The sequence below is a fragment of the Miscanthus floridulus genome, chromosome 19 (assembly GCF_019320115.1).
Source record: "Miscanthus floridulus cultivar M001 chromosome 19, ASM1932011v1, whole genome shotgun sequence".
In the NCBI taxonomy this organism is placed as follows: Eukaryota; Viridiplantae; Streptophyta; class Magnoliopsida; order Poales; family Poaceae; genus Miscanthus; species Miscanthus floridulus.
In genome coordinates this window covers 109,129,647-109,151,481 of record NC_089598.1, presented here as the reverse complement: position 1 = coordinate 109,151,481, position 21,835 = coordinate 109,129,647, and the positions used below count along the sequence as shown (strand labels likewise).

Below are 21,835 nucleotides of genomic sequence, written 5' to 3'. Positions count from 1 at the left end.
ATCATTGGAGGTGCCCGTTTTTCATCCATTGCTGGGAAGAAGGTATTAAATTGCCAACTATTGAAAATTGCCCTGAGTGCAATGGTTATTATGGGGTCAATCGGTCAGAAAGGAGGTTTCAACCTGGCAATCAGGGTTTATTTATCAATGAGCCAATCAGAGGCAGAGCATCAGTGCATGATCGGCTGGGGGGCAGACTTAGTGTACATGAGAGGCTTGGTAAACGCGCTGGATATTTTCCAAGGAATCAAGAGGAGCTTGAGGAGATGGCAAACGCAAGAGTTTCCGATGAAGAAATATTCTACAGGGACCCTAATATATGCCGTGTAGAATCAACTCGGACCTGTTATCAGCCGGTTTGGAAAACCAAGTTTCCTCGATGGTGCCTGGAGGGTCTGACAAAGACACAGAAAAGGAGGATGCAACGTGAGCATCAGGAGGATTTATACAGAGAGGAAAATTCCTCCAATTAGAGGTCTGGTCATCAGCAGTGGCAGGTAAAACACAAAAACAAGGGTCCATCGGCGGATGTTAATATGGTATTCATGTTGCCGATGGAGTTTTTGGCACTATCTGATAATGAGGAAAAAGTTGTTCTCTATGATCAAGTAGCTCAGTTGACACTAGATCCAATGATGGCTGTTTTTGAGAAACCTACCGATGACGAGAGACAGCATCTTAAGGCTTTGTTTGTGAAAGGCAGAGTTGATGGGCAGCCTGTATCTAAGATACTTATCGATGGAGAGGCTGCGATTAATATTATGCCTTATGTGATGTATCGGAAACTTGGTAAGAGAGATCAAGACTTGACCAAAACCGATATGATGCTGAAGGATTTTGAAGGCAATGTGTCACCGGCTAAAGGGGCAGTATGCGTTGAATTGACCATCGGCAGCAAAACCTTGCCGACGATGTTCTTTGTTATTAATGGCAAGGGTGCATATAATCTGCTTCTAGGGAGGGATTGGATTCATGCTAATTGTTGTGTTCCTTCTACAATGCATCAATGCCTCGTACAGTGGATTGGGGATAAGATTGAGGTTGTCCCTGGTGATTCTTCTTATATCATCGCATCGGCAGAATCAGATACTTATGAGTGAACTAAATGCATATCAGGAGAAGTTTGGGAAAAAGAGTTCCTTAGAGTTGCTGATTATGAAATTCCACCGATCCAAGCAGTCGGTTCTGAAGAAGAGTTTTAATGGATAGGTTTGCCGATGATGGAAAATTAGGTCAAGGGTTCACATCGGCAGATGATTTAGTAGAAGTAGATATTAGTGATGGCGATAGGCCAAGACCTACTTTTATTAGTGCTAAGTTAGATTCCAAGTGTAAACAGCAAATAACTGATTTGTTAAAAGAGTATAAAGATTGTTTTGCTTGGGATTATACTGAGATGCCTGGATTAGACCGATCGATAGTTGAACATCGGTTACCTATCAAATCTGGATTTCGGCCACATCAGCAGCCAGCGCGCTGATGCAACCCTAATATACTTCCTGACATTAAGGCCCAAATAACTAAATTAATTGAGGCAAAGTTTATTCGGCAGTGTCGATATGCAGAGTGGATCTCTAATGTGGTTCCTGTTTATAAGAAGAATGGAAAACTTCGTGTTTGTATTGATTTCAGGAATCTCAACAAAGCCACACCGATGGATGGATATCCAATGCCGATTGCTGATTTGTTGATTGATGCTGCAGCCGGACATCAAATTATCAGCTTCATGGATGGTAATGCAGGTTACAATCAAATATTCATGGCTGAAGAGGATATTCCCAAGACTGCTTTCAGATGTCCAGGTCATGTAGGGTTGTTTGAGTGGATAGTCATGACGTTTGGTTTGAAAAATGCCGGCGCTACTTATCAAAGAGCTATGAACTTTATTTTTCATGAATACATCGGCACATTAGTGGAAATCTACATTGATGATGTAGTGATTAAGTCTGGAGATATCATAAAACATCTAGCCGATCTACGAAAGATACTGGAGTGCACAAGGAAGCATGGATTGAAGATGAATCCTAATAAATGTGCATTTGGTGTATCGGCAGGTCAATTCTTGGGTTTTATGGTGCATCAGCGGGGCATCGAAATCAGTAGGAAGTCTATTGATGCAATTAACAAGGTGGTTGCTCCTGCCAATAAAACTGAATTGCAATCTTTGATCGGTAAGATTAATTTCATTAGAAGATTCATATCTAATCTGTCGGGTAAGATCAAGGCTTTCAGTCCATTACTTAAGTTGAAAGCCGATCAGGAATTTGTATGGGGAGCTGAGCAGCAGTTAGCCCTAGATGAAATTAAGAAATATTTAACAAATCCTCCAGTGCTAGTTCCGCCTCAACACGGGAAACCTTTCAGGTTGTATTTGTCAACTAATGATACCGTTATCGGTTCAGCTCTTATTCAAGAATTTGAAGGGAAAGAATGTGTTATTTATTATTTGAGCAGAAGATTAGTGGATGCTGAGACAAGGTATTCGGCCATCGAAAAATTATGTCTGTGTTTATACTTTTCTTGTGTCAAATTAAGACATTATTTGTTATCTGCCGAATGTACAGTCGTATGCAAAGACGACGTAGTCAAGTATATGCTGTCGATGCCGATATTAAGTGGTAGAATCGGCAAGTGGATTTTAGCATTGTCAGAATTTGAACTACGTTACGAATCGACTAAGGCAGTTAAGGGGCAAGTTATGGCTGATTTTGTCACTCAGCATTGTAATACAGTGGACTCTCTAGAGGTTACTCCTTGGACACTTTTCTTCGATGGGTCCACATGTGGTGAAGGAGCAGGTATCGGCATTGTGTTGATTTCACCTCAAGGAAGAAAGTATGAGTTTTCATTGCCGATTGTTGCTACATCGACAAACAATCAGGCTGAATACCAAGCCTTGATAAAAGGGTTAGAATTGCTGAAGGAGATACGTGCCAATGCTGTTGAAATCTTTGGTGATTCTATGCTAGTTATAAATCAATTGGCTGGGATTCATGAATGCCGAAGTGAAGTTTTAATTTCGTATTATGAAAGATGCTTGCAATTGTTGAAAGGGTTTAGAGATTTTCGTCTTAAACATATTTCTCGACTGCATAATGAGGAGGCTAATCGACTAGCTCAGCATGCTTCAGGGTATCAGCCTATTCAGGAAGTGCTAACATCGGCAGTCGATACCGATGACTGGAGAAAGGAGGTTGTCGATTATTTGAAGGATCCATATAAAAAGGTTGAAAGACGTATAAGGTTCCAAGCTACCAAGTATGTGCTCCTCGATGATGAATTATATTATCGAACTATAGATGGAGTTTTACTCAGATGTGTTAGCAGTGATGAATCGAAAACTTTGATGGGTGAAATTCATGAAGGAGTGTGTGGAGCACATCAATCGGCTTTCAAGATGAAGTGGATGATCAGAAGGAATGGATACTATTGGCCGACTATTCTTGAAGATTGTTTTAAATATTTTAAAGGATGTCAGGGATGTCAAAAGTTTGGTAATATTCAAAGAGCACCTGCATCGGCTATGAACCCTATAATTAAACCTTGGCCGTTCCGGGGATGGGCTATCGATCTCATCGGTCAGATTTATCCGCCATCGAGCAAAGGACATAAATTTATTCTGGTTGCTACCGATTATTTCACAAAATGGGTTGAGGCAATTCCTTTAAAAAAGGTGACATCGGCTAATATGATTGATTTTGTGAAAGAGCATATTGTTTACCGATTTGGTATTCCTCAAACTATCACTACCGATCAGGGTACTATGTTTACATCGGGAGAATTTGATGAGTTTGCTGTAGGTATGGGAATTAAAGTTTTAAATTCTTCTCCATATTATGCTCAAGCTAATGGTCAGGCTGAGGCTTCTAACAAAGGGATCAGCAAACTCATTAAGCGCAAAATTAAAGAAAATCCTAAGAGGTGGCATACAGTATTAAATGAAGCCTTGTGGTCATATCGGATGTCATGTCATGGTACAACCAAGGTAACGCCTTATCAGTTAGTATATGGACACGATGCAGTATTGCCTTGGGAAATTAAAATTGGCTCTAGGCGAATACGTTCTCAAAATCAGCTGACAGCCGATGATTATGATACTCTTATGAAGGATGAGTTGGAAGATGTGGCGGGTCATCGGTTAAGGGCTTTAGCTAGCATCGAAGAAAATAAGAAAAGAGTAGCCAGATGGTATGACAAGAAGGTGAAGGTAAAGGAGTTTGCCGATGGAGATCTGGTCTCGAAATTGATTTTACCGATTGGGACTAAAAGTTCAAAGTTTGGAAAGTGGTCTCCTAATTGGGAAGGTCCATATCGGATAAATCAGTCTGTTCCTGGTAACGCATATATTCTAGAAACCCTCGAAGGGGTTGTGTTTCCCAGAGCATTAAATGGAAAATATTTAAAGAAATATTACCCTAGTATCTGGATGGATGCATAAAAGTATAAGCGCCGATAACGGTCCTATCGGCTAAAAGGATATCAATGTCTCATAAAGTGCCGATGCAATAGACAAGATTTACAAGTTTAACAAGGATTGGATAGCCAATATCGCACGCAGGCGAATCTGGTTGGCTTCCTTCATTTCTTTGATGTCTTCATCGGCAGTACCCTCCACAGGCTTGAGTTTTTTCTTCATGGCCAAGGCTTTGCGAGCCTGGAGGTCTCTTTCTTGCTGAAGGGCCTTGATGGTATTGGGTAGCTGGTTTTCTTCTTGTTGGGCATGAGTTAAGGCTGCCTCAACTTCTTTCAATTTAGCCAATAGAGCCATCCTCTTTGCCAATAAATCTAAGATTTTCTGCTTAAGTTCAGCGCCTGAAGTCTGCAAGTTGCCGATGCCCTTGTGCTTCTCATCGGCAATCTGTTTCAGTTGTAGCATCTCTTCTTTGAGTTGAGCCTGAGCTGCTCTATCGGCAATGTGTTGAGCAGCCCATTGATATTGCAGTTGGCGGCTTTCTAAATGGGCTGCTGGGAAGAGTGCTTCTTCAACATCGGCAGGGACTTGGCCACGGATTGTTTTGAAAATTGCCTTTGCGGGATCCGAGTCATCTACCAGTTGGGCAGTATCCTATTGTAACAAGTCCAGGAGAGCTTCCAACTTAGACTTAATTTCTACCGATATTGTTCCCAGTGCAAGGAAAGAACTTGCTTCCTCTCCATCATCATCAGAAACGTCGATGGCAAAGGAAAATAGGCTGTTTGGGGAGTCTTGTTCCTGGAAAAAAGAAAAAGAGGTTAGTTGAGGATAAGTATGAATATTATAAATCGACTAGGTCAATTGGCTTACCTATTTCAAGGCAATTTCCTGTACTTGGCTGGAGAAAACAGCCTGGAGTATGCCGTGTGGAGGATCGGCTGAGCTTGCCGATGGGATATCCTCTGTGGCCTCATCGGTGGTTGGCCCGTGGGGAATGATGACCGATGGTATGTCCTGTACAGGATTGACTGTTTGCTCAGTTGCATCGGCTGATTCTGGCCGGCTTGCAGACGTTGGGGCAGATGTGGGGATCGGCATGGACTTTTGTCGTTTTGGCTGTGCCTCGGCATCTATTAAGGCTTTGCGCTTTGCTTGGGCCTCGGCAACGGTTGGCTGGGGGGCATCGGCACTTGTTGGTTGTGGAGCTTGGACATCTGGTACGCTTGTCGATGTACCCATTTGTTGCTGCAAAACAAGTGTAAGGTATGATATTTAACAGATAAAATGTGAAATCAAAGGAATACCTCTGAAGGTTTGTTAGAGGTAGTGGTGCTTGATGTCGGAGGAATTGCCGATGATGATCCAGCAGCAGCTCTTACACCCTGATGATTAGTGTTAATACAGTTTGTGATCGGCATGGGTAGAAATAAACAGGGTTGTTACCTTGAATGCCTTCATTAGGGTTGTAGCAGCAGCCAATGGAGTGGCCCTAGCTGTAGCCAATTTGGACTTGGAGGTGATGGTCTTGGCACAGGTCTTCTGGTGAGTCAAAGCAGCTAAGGTGGGGGCATTGTAGCCGATCGGTGATATCGGGGAAACAGGCCGAAGATCGAAGGGTTTCCCACTTTTGCTCATAGATGGTGCTGGGTTGTTAACCTGTCACGAGAAAGTTAGTTATCGATATATGAAAGGAAAAAGCAGAAGGGAGTTAAAAGAAACTTACTGCGTCATCGGGAATGGCGTATTCAGGGTCGATCATGTGCCAATATGTGTGAGCAGATGTTGCAAACAGTTGTTCCCTCCACTCTCGCCACCATTGCTTATATGATTCGGTGATGAAAGATACTGGCGTCCAGATGGATAGATCGACATCTGTAGTATCGGCATCAGGGGAGAGTCGCACTACCCTACTCCAATCTGTTCCGCAGGTGATTGTTTCTCTGGGTTTGATCACATCGGCAAAACAAAGTTTGATTGGCAGTTGCCCAAAAGCCAATTGACGGGACACTACCGATGGATTGTAAAATTCATACGTGATATTGGTGTTTTTCCCGCTACCGAATGTGTTTACTGGGATTGCCCTGGGAGTAATGATGGCCATCATGAGTTCATTATCCTGGTTTAGAGTGTCATCGGCAAAATTGAAAAGAAGGGGGAATCTGTTTTCTTCGTCAAGATAAGGTACCTAGGCCCTATGATCACGAGAAAGACCATTGTAGAAGCTTTGGAAGAATCTGTCGATCTGGTCTTCATTGGCCTCTGTTCCAGGGAGAATAATTATGGCTTCACCAAAATTGAGGGGTGAGCGTGTTGCCGATTCCTCATCCCCAAGCACGTGGTCTTCGGCAATTTCTCGTGGGAATTGTTGGGCAAAGAAGTCCCATTGCAAACATTTGTGCATATGGGCATTCAGCCACATGTTGATAAACCACCACGGGCCTCCTAAGTTGCCGATGGGTTCGCCAAGTAAAAGTTTTTGAGATACTTGATGAAGAAGATGATAAGTGGAGCTCAGAAGGTATCGGCCAAGAGGGAACCTTACACCATTGGCCAAAAGTTCAGCCGTAGGGAGGAAGGCGTTGGTTGGTCCTACTGATCGACCACAGAAGATAAATTTTTCTAACCACATATTCAAGAATGTGGCATGTTCCCTCTGGTTAACTGTCCCAGTCCTCTAGCATTCTTGAATATATCCTGTCCAACCGCCGATGTTGCGGGTATTCACCCTATATTCAGATTTTCTACCATAGATGGAGCCTTCATCGGCAGTTGAAATGTCCAAGCCAGTGAGCATGTAGACATCGGCAAGTGTGGGAGTAGCTGGGCCATGTCCAAACATAAAAGTGTTTGTTGTGTCTGACCAGAAGTAAGCAGCTGCAATCATCATTGACTCGTTCTTTTGCATATCGGCAATGGATAGCCTAATGCATTGGTCTAGCTTCCGTTCTGCCCAGTGTACTTGCATCGATCTGTTGACCCTCAAGTACCAATCTTTCCACCCTTTGGTGGTTTTGGGCCAAGATCGGAATGTATCTTTCCATAAATTCAGGGAGAAATTTTGGGCTCTAAAAGGGATTCTGTTAACCTCTGCATTAATCAGATCAGTTGGATCTGGATTGCCCATTGGTCCTAGGCATTGGACATGCGGCTGATCGGTTGGAATAACTAATTTATTGCAAAGTTCCTAAGTTTAGAGGATCCGAAGAACAAAGAAAAAGAGAAAAATTACCAACTGTATGAACTCGCAAAGACTAGAGGAATCAAGGTAAAAAGTAACGGAAGTGGAACGAACCGCAGGGACGTCGAAGTTGATTGCCATTATCTTGAGGTAGATGGGGGCACGAGCTGGAGATTCGAGGTTGACGCTGGAGAAAAGTTCTTGTTGGTTGAGGCCGCGCGGTTGTTTGTCGGAGTCACCGCCGGAAAGAGAGAGTGCCAAAGATTGGAGTCTGAGGGTAGAAGACGAGCGTTCCGGAGAAATCTATTTATAAGCCGCTCGGAGTAGGGGTATTTTGGACTTATCTCTATGCCGCGCGCATGTAGGTCGAGGTGGTTCAGATGGATATGGTAACTGATTCGCACGATAATCAAGGGATTGTACAGATGATTTGATGGCAAGTAATCATGATTTGGAAGAGATCTCGGTGCAGGATATTTTAATTCTGAAAATGGCGGCATTATTATGTTAGGATCTTGCCGATGGATTATTGTTTCGGTATCTTAACCATAATCAGGGCAAGAGTGGTTGGAAATTGTGCGATATTTATTGAGGTGTGTGAATCAGGACTAGATTTGATTAGATTTGATGACAGATCAAGTTTTGGCTTGGAGGATGAGTTACGGTAATTGGGCGAAGGCAAACGTTATCTGGAGTAAATTTCGGAGCATTAATGGTTTTATACTCCGAAATTGGGGGGCATGTGTTGACACCGTTTTTTTTGCACGTGTCAAAATGATCAGAGTGGGCTAATCGGCAAGAGGAAAGTTACTGTATACGCTGACAAGCCGATGAAAATCAGCTTGTAAAGATGGTTGCCGATGAATGGTGGTGATCGATGGAAAAGTTGATTTAGACTCGGGCGTTGCCGATAAGGTTGGAGATGTTATTGTCGATGCCGATGAAGGAAGGCTTGAAGACTACTGCCGATGAAACAGGAAGTATGCCGATGGAAAGGAGGTCGATGAGATTTCCATCGTAATTGAGGCGGACAGGGAAATAGATAGGAGTTGATTTCCTTTTCTATATTTGTTAGAGTATGATTCATGTAAAGGGTCACGTGTTTCCTTAGATATGGACTTGGTGTCCTAGTTGTATTTGGTTATGTCTCTTTAGATCAGGGTATAAATATAGATTGAGGGGCAATGTAATAAAGAAGAAATCAATATCAAAACCAATTTTTACTCCTATTTGCATCTACTTACTTTTCGGCGACTTCATCAATTTGCATATTTTTCCTTTTTACGAGTTCTCATTGATTCGGCGAGTTGCATTGCTTCAGTGCGACCTTCGGCAATTCTCGAGTTCCGCGTGAGTACCGCTTGGCCGTGACTTCCGGGCGTATCGCTGTTGTCAGGACCAAAGTGCTCGTATCTTCATCCTTGTCGATTAACAGGTCAAATCGACTGGCACGCTTTGGATATCGATTCGGGTATTAGCCCTTTGTGTTTGCAGATCTACTTTTGCATCAACAGGAGCTCCTAGGTGGTCAGCGGGATTGCTAGTGCCATCGGCCGGCGTGTGCGGCCAGGGCGAGGACCTCTCCGTTGCGAAGGAGAGAAGGAGCGAGGTTTTTGTTGCAAAGTCATAGTCTATTGAAAATAGTGCACGTAGTGTTTGTAGTATTATTGGAGAACGCGAGGATATTTTTGCAAGTTGGTCGGCGCGCGTGGGCTCCCCCGTCGTGGGCCGTTTGCGCGCGTGGGCCGCGCCTTGCATGGGCCAAATTGGGCCGCGCGGGATGGAATCATTTTCCTTTTTAAGGTTTAGAAATAGCTTATTATTTTATGTTGTAAGTAGAACTTTAGAAAAAGCATATCAATTCTAGCAGGTGTCCAAAAATTGTGAAACCCATTTTGTTAGGTTTCTAAAATTGTGCTCTATCTGTTAGTGTATTTAGTTCATATATATATATTTGTTGATACCAGCGTCTATTAAATCATTTGTGAGTGTTTAGTATTGTTTAGATGAGTATTTGTAGGAATTTTTGTGGCAAATTGGTAATAGCTTTGACCATGAAATTTTTATAGTAGATTTGTTGTATTATTTTGCGCTCACTATAATTTTTGTAGCCTTAGAATAGGCTGGGAAATATGGTAGCTAAGTACTCCTTGTTGTAGTATATAGGAAATCGTTAATAAGAGTAAGAATATATTTTAGTTGCTAAGTAGCATGTGTAGGTGAAACCCTGCTGGTTTTATGGGAATGATGATTAGCTCGGTATTTTAGTCATTAGAGCTAGCTTAGTGGCTTAGTAGATGTATTCTTATTTTAAGAACTGTTGTTGCCTTAATATTGAGTGTTGCATCGTCATTGCATGCATGTAGAGAACGAGTTAGTGGAGTTCGTGACCGTGGGTGAGCAGGAGTATGAGGAGGTGATTGAAGAGTATGAGGAGGAGATCCTCGTGCAGTAGGTCCTAGAGCCGCCACTGATTGACTAAGCTGACACCACGCCTACCCAAGGCAAGCCCCGGTGTATAACCCTTATTTTGAATGATCACTGTATATATATGTGTGTGTGTGATGTGCATTTACGTTATAGGCATTTTATGGAAACTACATGCATAGATAACCTACCTATGAGTCATACTAGCATAGGTCGAGTAGCTGCTATGCTTAGGCTATCAGTGGCATGAGTAACCTGTCGTTACTCATAATATGTGATTACTATTATCACTCATGATAAAATGGTGAAAGGAAATGGAGATCGGGCAGGGATATGGTACGAGTATTGGTGGGTGTAAGAGGTTGTGTCCCGTGACCAACGGGGCATAGCTTGGTTACACTGTTTTCTCTATCTGTGTCAGTTAAGGATCGGTCACTGCATTGGATTCTAGTCAGGTCATAAACTTATTATCCTGAGCACATACTTATTTATGGGAGGATGGAAGGCTCGTTGCTCTCTTGTTGTGGGTTCCGGCTCTTTTCGGACCGACTGATTGGAGGCGGGGATGGTGGAGGTCTAAGCACCACACTGAGTCCGAGACTCAGGTGTGGGGGCTTGGAGTCCAAGTTTGGACGGGGACCTAGACCCCTTGACAGGAGAGTGATGGGTTGGTCCTGCTTATGATTGGGGTACAAGCGGGGCATGTGTTTCGGGGTACCCAGCTAGGCACATTGATTCGTGAATCGCTGGGTAATCCGGTACGACTTGTCTACGATCTAGCACCGTAGTAAGAAATAGAAGATGAACGGTGGTGAAATGGATCTGATTGCTCAACTCTTGCTTGAAAATAGAACATGTGCTTACATAGAATGGTTAGCTAATGAACTAATCATGACTGCTAATAAACACACATACATAAGGATTCACTACTAATATTGCTTTTTGCAAAAAGGAAACCCAGCAAACCATAAAGCTTATCATATCCTTTGGAGTCGAGAAATTATTCCCACTAGTTGGGTAAGTCTTGCGAGTACCTTGTGTACTCAGGGTTTATTTACCCCTGTTGCAGGTGCAACTTGAGAAGTAGTTGTTGTGTGGAGGATTCTTCTGGTGGACACAGACGGATCCTTGTATCTTATCGTTAGAAGTTTATTTCAATTTCGCTGTTTAAATTCTGCACTATAAACTTGGTATTGTAATAATGTATTTCTGAAAACTCTTGACGTATGAAATGGACTAAGTATTGTAAACTCGTTCTCATTATTGGATCTTATAGAAAAAAATGTGGATTGTTCGAGTTTTCCCTTGGGGTGTACTCGACGGAACCATCTGATGTAGCTTATTTTCGGGGTGCTTAGTGTCTGGTGGAAGACGGGCGCCTTCGGAAGCATGCTATTTCAGGCGATTCTGCCACAGGAAGGACGAAAGGGGCATGGGGAAAGTGGCGGTGGGGCGCGGTACGGAGGCAATGAGTAGGGAGAGTTGGGACGCAGGTTAACGAGAACGAACCTAGGGTCATCGGATCCGACGAGGCGGCAGGCGATTCCGACGAGCTAAGATGCAGCACTTGTGGGTGGAAGGCGATTCTGGGCTGCTGAGATGGAGATCCGTGGGCGGCGGTCCGGACTCACCTGCAAAAGGAGAACGTGGGGATTAGATCCGGAGGGGGAGGGACGACGCCGGACGCGTAACCGGGTTTACCTGTCGCCGATGGACGGGCATCGATGGCGGCGGGTCCGGGGAGGAATGTGGAGCAGACGGTCGGCGTGGAAGGCTATCGACGGCGATGGTGCTCTCTCACGGCGTTGCGAGGCGGGTAGGGACAGATCCGCTTACGACAGCCGGGGCAGGCACGGCGAAGCAGAGGTCACGGCCGCCGCGGCTGGCGCAGAGGTGAGAGGCTGAGCGGCGCGCGAGCAGAACCCTAGTGGCTATCGGGGGAACGGGACGATGGGAGGGAGTGCGAAGTGGAGCTGAGGGTCAGCTCGTGGATCAGCCGTTCGGCTGGTGCTGGGCCGCCGAACGGCTGGGCTGTTCAGCCCAGCCAAAACCAGCCTAGCCGAACACACCGAATAACATTTAGGGTTTTTAGTACTATATATAGAATAATAAAGATAAATAAACCAGCAAATATATGAGTGGATTGGTGTTAAAACAAGAAGAAATTTGAACTCAGAATCTCTTATCTCTTAGTATAGAAAATGGTAATGTGCTATCATGCCTACATGAGTAAAATTTGAAGCTTTGACCGGTTAACTATGGAGAAAAACAGGACTGACATGAACAGCATAAACAGTTTTGGTCAGCGTACATGGTATTCACAGGTCAGAATCAGCAAGTAAAATTTTGTCCACAGGTTCCCATTTTCTCATGTTGATGCTCAACTCATGAAGAATCCTGTAAACCCCATCCAATCCAGGACAGGATTCATCCCCGGAGATGAACCGCTGAATCCGCCCTCCTACCTCGACACAGCTCTCCCCTGCCACCTTCTTCAACCCCCCTTCCCTCATCACCCTCCTCGTCATGGCCGCCTTGTCCCACAACCCAATGTCAGAGTAGATGTTTGCGACCATGACATGGTTACCGCTTCTGCGGGGCTCCAGCTTCAGCAACCTCTTCTGCACCTTGTCAACGATGCCAATGCAGTCCTTGGAGCTGTGCAGCTGGCAGGCGCTCAGCAACGTCCTCCAAACGACCGTGTCGGCCTCGACCGGCATGTCCACAACAAAATCAAAAGCTTCCTGGAGGCGGCCGTTGCGTCCCAGGACATCAACCATGGCACTGTAGTGCGTCATCATTGGCTTGATGCCATTGACATGCTGCATTTCATGGAAGAATTGGCGGCCCTCGTTGACCAGACCAGCATGGCTGCATCCGCAGAGGAGTCCAAGAAATGTGACATAGTTGGGCGCAACAGATGCATCCTTCATCCTGTCAAAAAGCTCCAGTGCCTCCCGTGCCATCCCGTTTTGTGAATACCCCATGATCATCGCAGCTCCATGTCCAGACGTTCCGTGCAGCCATCCTCTCAAACAAGCGTGACGCATAACTCACCTCGCCACACTTGGCGTACATATTCACCGCAGCCGTGCCAAGCTGAAGCGTCATGTCAAGCCGCCGGGCAAGGACCTGCCCATGCGCCCACTTGCCGAGCGCCAAGTTTCCCAGCTCAGCCGCAGCGGTGAGCATGAGCACGAACGTCGTCTGATCAGGCACGGACCCAGCCTCTACCATGTCCGCGAACATCCCGGCGCACCGGTCGTGGCGGCCGTTGTCCGCACAGGCGGTGAGCGCAGTGTTCCACGACACCACGGTCCGGCGCGGCATTTCGTCGAACACCTGCATGGTGTGCCCGAAGTGGCCACAGGCAGAGTACGCGGCCATGAGAGCGTTCGGCACGTACACCACGGCGCGGGCAAGGCCGGTCTTGACGGCCTCCGCGTGAGTGCAGGCGACGAGCGGGAGGCAGCCCGGCGCGAGGCGGCCGAGCGCCTTGAGGACGTGCGGGAGCGTGTGGGCATCCGGGCGAAGGCCCCCGCGGCGGAGGTGGACGTAGAGTCCGGCCGCAGCGGCGGGATCGGGCGAGGAGGCGAGTGGCGGCAGGAGGAGGTTGAAGAGGTCGAGTGGCGGGGATGGGATGGAGAGGAGAAGGCGGTGGGCGGCAGCGAGGTGGAGGTGCGGGTGAAGCGAAATGAGGCGGCGCAGGAGGGTGGAGCCGAGGGAAGCGAGGCGGCCGGAGGTGATGAGGTGGGCGTGGACCTGCCGGAGGTGGCGCCCAGTGGAGGCGCCGGCGATGAGGGCATGGACGGCGGCCGGGAGCGTGGCCATGCCATGGAGGTGCTGGAGCTGGACGCTTGTTCGATTGCTTCTGGAGGGGGAGGTTAGTAGACTAAAGATTGCAATTGATTGTTGACTGGGCCGAAAGGTCAGTTTCGAACTGGGCCAGAATGGCATTGGCCCATATGAAGTTCCGGCCCATAAATTATTCGATCCAATTCACCGCTGCTAGGGGTAGGGGTCTTTCGGTAATTTTGCGAGTCTGGAGGGGAGGGATTCGACCGGCGGCGATCGGGAGAGGCGGAGGCCGGCGAGAGCGATGGAGGAGGAGGTGACGGGGAGCGGCGGGGGGATTGGGCGGAAGATGGCAGCGGGGGAGGTGGAGCTGAAGGAGAAGTCGGGGACGGCGTGGAGCCATCTCGTACCTCAACCAGAAGCCGTGGCATCCGCTATCGTATCCGAACCAGCGCCGCAAGTGGATCGCCGAGCAGGTCCACGCCAACCGCGAGCGCCGCCAGGAGGAGGTGCAGCGGGAGTTCGCACAGGAGCAGGAGTTCTTCCGGCAGACCGCGCTCTTCTCCAAGAAGGACAAGGAGAAGGTATAATACCCTCTGCTGTTCGTCCCTTGCATCAATTGCTCGTTGCCATTAGCTTAAGGAGCTGCTTATCTGAATCCTGTATTGTCGTGGCTGGCACCGATGCTGTCTATTGCAGTCACATTCAATTTAGCATAATAAGAGCTATATAAGTGAAATTGTCATGGGTCTGGTTTCACGTTTTTGTACTAGTAGAATTGTGCTATGATGCTGACAATTTAGTAAACAATTTCCTTAATGAAGCCTTAATGAATAAATAGTTCCAATCACTGCTCACAATTCTGTGTTCAGAACCTAGCAGAAACACCTTATTGATGTTTTTACTGTAGAGAACCATAATGTGGATGACTGGATGAGTGGATGTTGTCTTGTATTTGTTGTATAGTCATAGTGCACTCCACACAATAATGGACACTCATGTGCAAACCAACCTTAATAGAGACTTTATCTACCTCATGCTGTTAATTTCTCCTCAGATTCAAAGTCCATTTACCCATTGACAGCAGCACCAAGGGTATGGTATTCTACAATTTGTATCCTGCAGATAAATGGTCCATCTTATTAGGTTTTTACCAAAAAAAAAAAAAAAAATCCAGCTGCCCAGCTCACTTACTGTCCAACTAAGGTTTCCAAAAAAATGTTGCCAAAGAATAAATTCAGTTAGTTAAACAATAAATGGGGAATTTTTTTCTTCATTCTTGAAATGACGACCGTCAGTCCCTCAGTCTCACTAATAATGTGGAACGTACTAGCTGTTCTTACGTTTCAAGAAATGTAAACTTCTTTTGTTGTATTTAAGCTGAATAAACAACTAGTTTCCACTCATGAAGAATTGATGTCATCAGTATTCAATTTGTTTTGTAAGTTCAGATGGAGGTAATGAAAGCTGTGAGTTTTATGTACGTGCGCCCACCTGGCTACAATGCAGAGAATGCAAAAGCTGCTGAAATTGAAGATGAGAAGAAGAGGTCAGAACCAGGTGGCATGGTTCAAGGTACTGCATCTGCAAGTACCTCTTCAATGTAAGTGATATCTATTATTTTGCTTCCACATATTGCTGTGCTTTTTTTTTCATTTTTGGGGAGTTAGAACTTTCGACTTTTCTTCAACTGTCTGAGTTTTAATAAAGGTTTGGAGGCTATTAGCATGCAACCGTAATTTGTCGATTTCGAATTTTATTGCATTTCCTTTCCCCAGACCCCACTTATATGGAGCTTTCAGCCTGGGTGCGCGTTTTCTTTTGTCCTAGTAACTGCAGACTGCTTCTTCTACATTTCATCATGGTTATATATTTTTTCCCAGACCTGACAAGGGACCTGAAAAGACTCAATCAGGCGCAGATAAGAAAAATAGGCCAAAAGATGTTTTTGGTCGGCCATTGGCAACAGAACAAGAATTTGAGGTTCTCAAGAATGCTCCAAGGTACATTGAACTCCTTGTTACTGATGATCTGTTAAGCAACCATGCGACATGAAACATGAATTACTCCTTGTCTGTTATTTTGAAATTTGAGTGGCTGAACAAAACAGGAGGTCCATTTCTCTGTTCCATTTTTTTTTTGTTTTTTCTGTTATAGAAATTGTCATTCTTTATATGTTTTCTCATTTCAATTATCCAAATAGTGCAGCATTATGATGTATCTAGATCACTGTTAAGATTTTTATTTAACATTCACTACACATTTCCCTCTTATTCTCAAGTTAGACACAGGTGCTCCTGCAAGGATCAAACCATTTGGAGTTGAAGTTCGTAATGTTAGATGTCTAAGGTGTGGAAACTATGGTCACCAAAGTGGTGACCGGGAATGTCCCTTGAAGGATGTGATCATGCCTAATGAGGAGAGTCGGTTGAAAAGAGATGATCCACTTACAACTATGATGGCGCAGACTGATTCAAGTGAGGTTAGATTTTTTTCCCTCTTTGAAGTATATTTCTGTTCACACTGAAGTTATGGGAGAAAGTCATCGAGCAGCGCCTGCGAGGAACGACGCAGATATCAACAAACCAATTTGGTTTCATGCCCGGAAGGTCAACCACAGAAGCAATCTTCTTAATAAGATAGGTTATGGAGCGGTTTATAGAGCAGAAGAAGGACCTCCACTTGGTTTTCATTGACTTGAAGAAGGCTTATGACAAGATACCAAGAAATGTTATGTGGTGGTCTTTGGACAAACATAAAGTCCCATCAAAGTACGTGACCCTTATGAAGGACATGTACAACAATGTTGTGACTAGTGTTCGAACAAACGATGGTAACACATATTACTTCTCGATTAAAATTGGACTTTATCAAGGGTCAGCCTTAAGCCCGTATCTCTTCGCCTTGGTAATGGATGAGGTTACCAGGAACATACAAGGAGATATCCCTTGGTGTATGTTGTTCGCCGATGATGTAGTGTTAGTGGACGAAAGCCAGGCGGGAGTAAATAGGAAACTAGAATTATGGCGGCAGACCCTTGAGTCTAAAGGTTTTAGATTGAGCAGAACTAAAACCGAATACATGAGATGCGACTTTAGCAGAGTTGTACAGGAGGAGGGAGATGTGATTTTGGAAGGTCAAGTAGTGCCTAAGAAGAATATCTTTCGGTATCTGGGATTGATGCTACAGAGGGATGGAGATATTGATGCGGACGTTAGCCATAGAATCAAAGCAGGGTGGATCAAGTGGCGACAAGCTTCTGGCATTCTCTGTGACAAGAGGGTACCACAAGAGCTAAAAAACAAGTTCTATAGAACGACGATTAGACCGGCTATGTTGTATGGAGCAGAATGTTGACCTACAAAAGATTCGACATGTTCAACAACTGAGTGTTGCAGAAATGCGTATGTTGCGATGGATTTGCGGTCACACAAGAATGGACCGAGCTCGGAACGATAATATACGTGATCGCCTAGAGGTAGCACCAATTAAAGAAAAGCTTGTCCAACATCGGTTGAGGTAGTTTAGCCATGTCCAAAGGAGACCTCCAGAGGCACCAGTGTATTGTGAAGTACTAAGCCACACTAATAATATGAGGAGATGTAGAGGAAGACCGAAATTGACATGGGGGGCAATAAAAAGAGATTTGAAAGCTTGGGATATACCTAAAAATCTATGTTTAAATAGAAGTACTTGGAAAGCAGCTATTGAAGTGTCTGAACCGTGATTTGGGGCACTCGGTGGGTTTCAACTCTAGCCTATCCTAACTTGCTTGGGACTGAAAGGCTATGTTGTTGTTGTTGTTGTTGATGTTGTTGAAGTATATTTCTGTTGCAATTGCAAGCCATATAAAAGATATGGAAATATATGTGTCCCAGTTTTAGAGCCTGCGTATATTTTACTTTTACCCTAGCTGGCTGGCCCCCATGACTACATATTACTTAACTTACCAATGATAGCATGACGTCCTTGTCAGTATTGTCTGTTTCTTCCATCACTATTCTTGAAACCATGTTGGGCGTTGAAATGTAGCAGAGACCTGAATATTTTGAACAGTCTGTGATATATAGTTAACCATGGTCTTGTAGCAATATTTGATCCATACATGATACATGTCCAACCAATATAGACAATAGGAACATAAATTTGCTCATTACTTGTTTAAACGTCAATTTTAATCTGAGGAATTTTACAGCCTTTGAAGTGGGAACTTAAGCAAAAGCCAGGCATGAGCCCTCATGGTGGATTTGACCCAGATGATCCTAATCAGCAGATTATGGCAGAAGGCATCTTTGATGAATATGGAGGTATATTTGTAGTCTGAAACATGAACAAACATCCATGTATAACTTCTGCGATTTAATATTTTTGCTGCCTTGTATTTCAGGTTTTCTGAACTGTGACATTCCAGCTCTCATTTCCAATTTTTCTGCTAGCAAATCCAAGAAACGTTCCAAGAAGAAAAGCAAGCATAAGCAGGCTAAGTCTGCTATTCATGAGGATTCTGGTAGACATGAAAGCAGTTACCATCTATCGTCAGACTCTGAAAATGAGAAGAGAAACAAATCATCAAGAAGCAAGAGAAAGAAAACAAACTGTTCTGATTCATCATATTCTGATTCTGAGATAGATGCTAGAAAAGTCACAGCATAGGCATAAGAAGAAATACCAGTTAGAGTCTTCTTCTGATTCAGAATTTGAGGTCCATGAAGATACAAGGCGGCATCTGAAGAGAGAACACGTGAAGGAGAAAAGAGATGAGTCACCATTGTCCTTCTCTAAGGATCAAGGAGACACAGAAAGCAAGAGGTGTTCAAGGCATTCAAGGGAGAAGCGCCACTACAGTTATTCATCAAGTTCTTCTGAGAGAGGCAGGCATTCTCTATGGCACAAGGAGAAACAATATTACAGTGGCTCGAGTTCTGATCGGAGCCATCGACACTCAAGGAGATCGAGGGAGGAGAGACATGATAGGGAGTCAAGTTCTCCTGATGCCATCAGGCGCTCAAGGAGATCGATGGAGAAACAGCGCCATTCTGATACAAGCCCACGTCATACCAACAGGCATTCAAAGAGATCAAGCGGTAAGCAAGACTATACTGAACGCAGCCATTACGAAACCAGTAGACATTCAAGGAGATCTCGGGAGAAACGGCACTACCCTGATTCTAGTGCCTCTGATTACTCAGACTCTGATCGGCACAATAAACATCGCCGTCATCATAGGAGAAAATGAACTGGCAGGGTATAGGTAAACTGCCCTATCAGAAGTAATGCAGTATATATCTGGGGATCGCCCTGGATGTGACGGCATTAAGGGTACTTGGCCCCTTTCTGAAGATCACCAAAATCCGCTTGGAGTCTGGTGTCTGGTGGCTGGTCTCAGGGCTTTGTGATGTTATTACAGTAATGTACACGGTACGGTGTAACGGAGTTTCTTCATACTGGGAGAACGGTTGTTTGGGTATTAAAACAGTTGTGTTGTTGTAGAACGTGGTAGGGGCCCGGCATGTTACATGATGTTTAGTTTTTTTGTCTGAGCTAGCCTTCTGGTCTACTGTGGACTCACTAATAAGCTTCTTGTGAAATGTGTAACACTTATCTGCAAGAGTGCTTCCTAAATGCCAGGACTTAACCCTTTTGAGAACCTGGAATGGTTTACCTACTCCCAGTGGCACTACCAACCACTTTGGCCTCCAAATGCTAGGCGAAATCAGCTTTTTTTCTTTCTCTTGTTATATGTTGAGCTTGCACCTAGTTCTGGTAACGAGGCAAGTATAGCATGGGCACCGCGATTAACATGTTTGGTGACGTCCTCGTCAAAGAAATACGGGGTATTTGGTTATTTAGTCGCTCCTAAAATTCATGTCACATTAAATGTTTAGATACTAATAAGGGACATTAAATATAGATTAATTACAAAACCAATTACATAGATGGAGGTTAATTTGTGAGATGATTTTTTAAGCCTAATTAATATGTCATTAGCATATGTACTGTAGCAATATGTTGTCAAATCATGGACTAATTAGGCTTAAAAGATTTGTCTCACAAGTTGTGCAATTAGTTTTGTAATTAGTCTATATTTAATACTACATGCATATGTCCAAACATTCGATGTGACAGAAATTTTAAGAGCGGAACCAAACAGGGTCTACGATTGCTAACGTGGAGAGTGGAGAACGTGTAGCATTTAGAGTTAATAAATTGACATAAATTGGTATGGGCAACCCATTTTGGTAGACATGCAGCCTGTTTGTTTTGGTCGTGGCTTGTCGTAAATGATTATAAATTTCTAGTCAGAATAATATTTTTCTCTCATACAAACCAGCCAACACTACTTCTTCACAAACCAACAACGATACGAACCAAACAACCAAACAACCTAATGAATGCTAGTTTTGTGTCCATATCGGACTATCAAGCATTAATTGTGATGAGTTCATCTCCACTTGGTTGTTGATTTACCTCCTTCAACTACTACAAGAATGGTCAGAAAAAATGCTTTTTCTGTCCATATAGGACTACCAATCATTAATTGTGATGAATTCATCTCCACCTGGTTGATTTACCCTACAACTACTACAAGAATGGTTAGAAAAATGATGATATTGAAATACACCCATTAAAAGTCAGGTAAATTTCTTGTAGGACGCTTTTCAATATTGATATTGATGGACACTGCTCAACGTTGTTTTTGTTAGAAGACATTTCTTCAAATATGATAATTTACTCCTTGGCACTATGACTTTTGGAATAGTATTTTTAAGAGTGCACGGGAGAGAGAAGTTAAAAAGCGATCATTATGCCTCTGTCTATTATACTACAAACTGGCCAGCTGAAAATGAATGGAGGCAGTATACGGTTTTCTTTTCTAAAGCATTGCTTACATAATATATATATATATGTTGCTTTACCATAGTTTATGGCTTTGTTCCAAACTATGAATATTTTACCTAAAAAGTTAGCCATTCCCTCCATTTGTACCAAAAATGCTAGATGTATTAGTAGTTTTGTTCTAGTATAAGACAAAAATTGTCTAATTGAATGAGTTTTCCAAAAAAAAATGCATCGACTACATCATCAAACTCCTTCCAATAAATTAAGACTAAAATACCTCTTAACATTGTATTGTATTCATTTGATATCGTAGATTTTATTATACTTTTCTCCGAAACAGATAAAAATATTAAAAGATTTGATTTAAAACAAAACTAAGGTACTTGGTTCGCCGTGGAGAATACGCCCGGTTGGAATATTAGCTGCACACACCAGTCCACCACCAAAGGTGTCGCTCCCTTGGCTCGAACCCTAAAAGCATTGTACTGTACGTTTTACAACAGTGAGGAGTGGTCCTTGATTGCCCTCCTTTTCCCCAAAAACTACTGTTGTGCAATACTTCCTCCGTCCTTAAATATACATCATTTTCGTTTCTCGAGAAATAACTTTGATTAAATATATATTAAAAAATATTAATATTTATGGTACATAATTAGTATCATTGGAAAGATCTTTAAATCTAGCTTTTTATAAACTTATTTAGAGATATAAATATTACACGTATTTTCTATAAATTAAGTTAAATTTGTGGCCCGCACACTTACTGCGACAATTATTTAGGGCCGGTCGGAGTATTTACCCATTACTCGTTCTCCAATTTTTTAGGGCCCGCACTTTCGTTTTTATTTGGCAATTAGTGTTTAATTATGGACTAATTAGGCTCAAAACGTTCGTCTCGCAATTTCCAACCAAACCGTGCAATTAGTTTTTTTGTCTACATTTAATGCTCCATGCACGTATCACAAGATTCGATGTGATCTACTGTAGCACTTTTTGGGAAATTTTTTTGGGAATTAAACAAGCAATAAAATACTGTTCGGCTTGCTGAAACTTAACTGAAATTGGTTGAAAATAATGTTTTGGCTAAAATATTGGTCCCGTTCGGCTGGCTGAATTTTGGCTGAAACTGACTAAAAAATATCATTCTAGCTGAATGGTTGTGAGAGAAAAATACTATTTTA

The 21,835-nt window shown here is 43.7% G+C and overlaps 2 pseudogenes; one reads left to right on the top strand and one right to left on the bottom strand.

Moving 5' to 3' along the window:
- Positions 1–12,286: 12,286 nt before the first annotated feature.
- Positions 12,287–13,856, bottom strand: LOC136527165 (pentatricopeptide repeat-containing protein At2g36730-like; annotated as a pseudogene).
- LOC136527167 (uncharacterized zinc finger CCHC domain-containing protein At4g19190-like) lies at positions 13,824–19,461 on the top strand (annotated as a pseudogene).
- Positions 19,462–21,835: the final 2,374 nt, after the last annotated feature.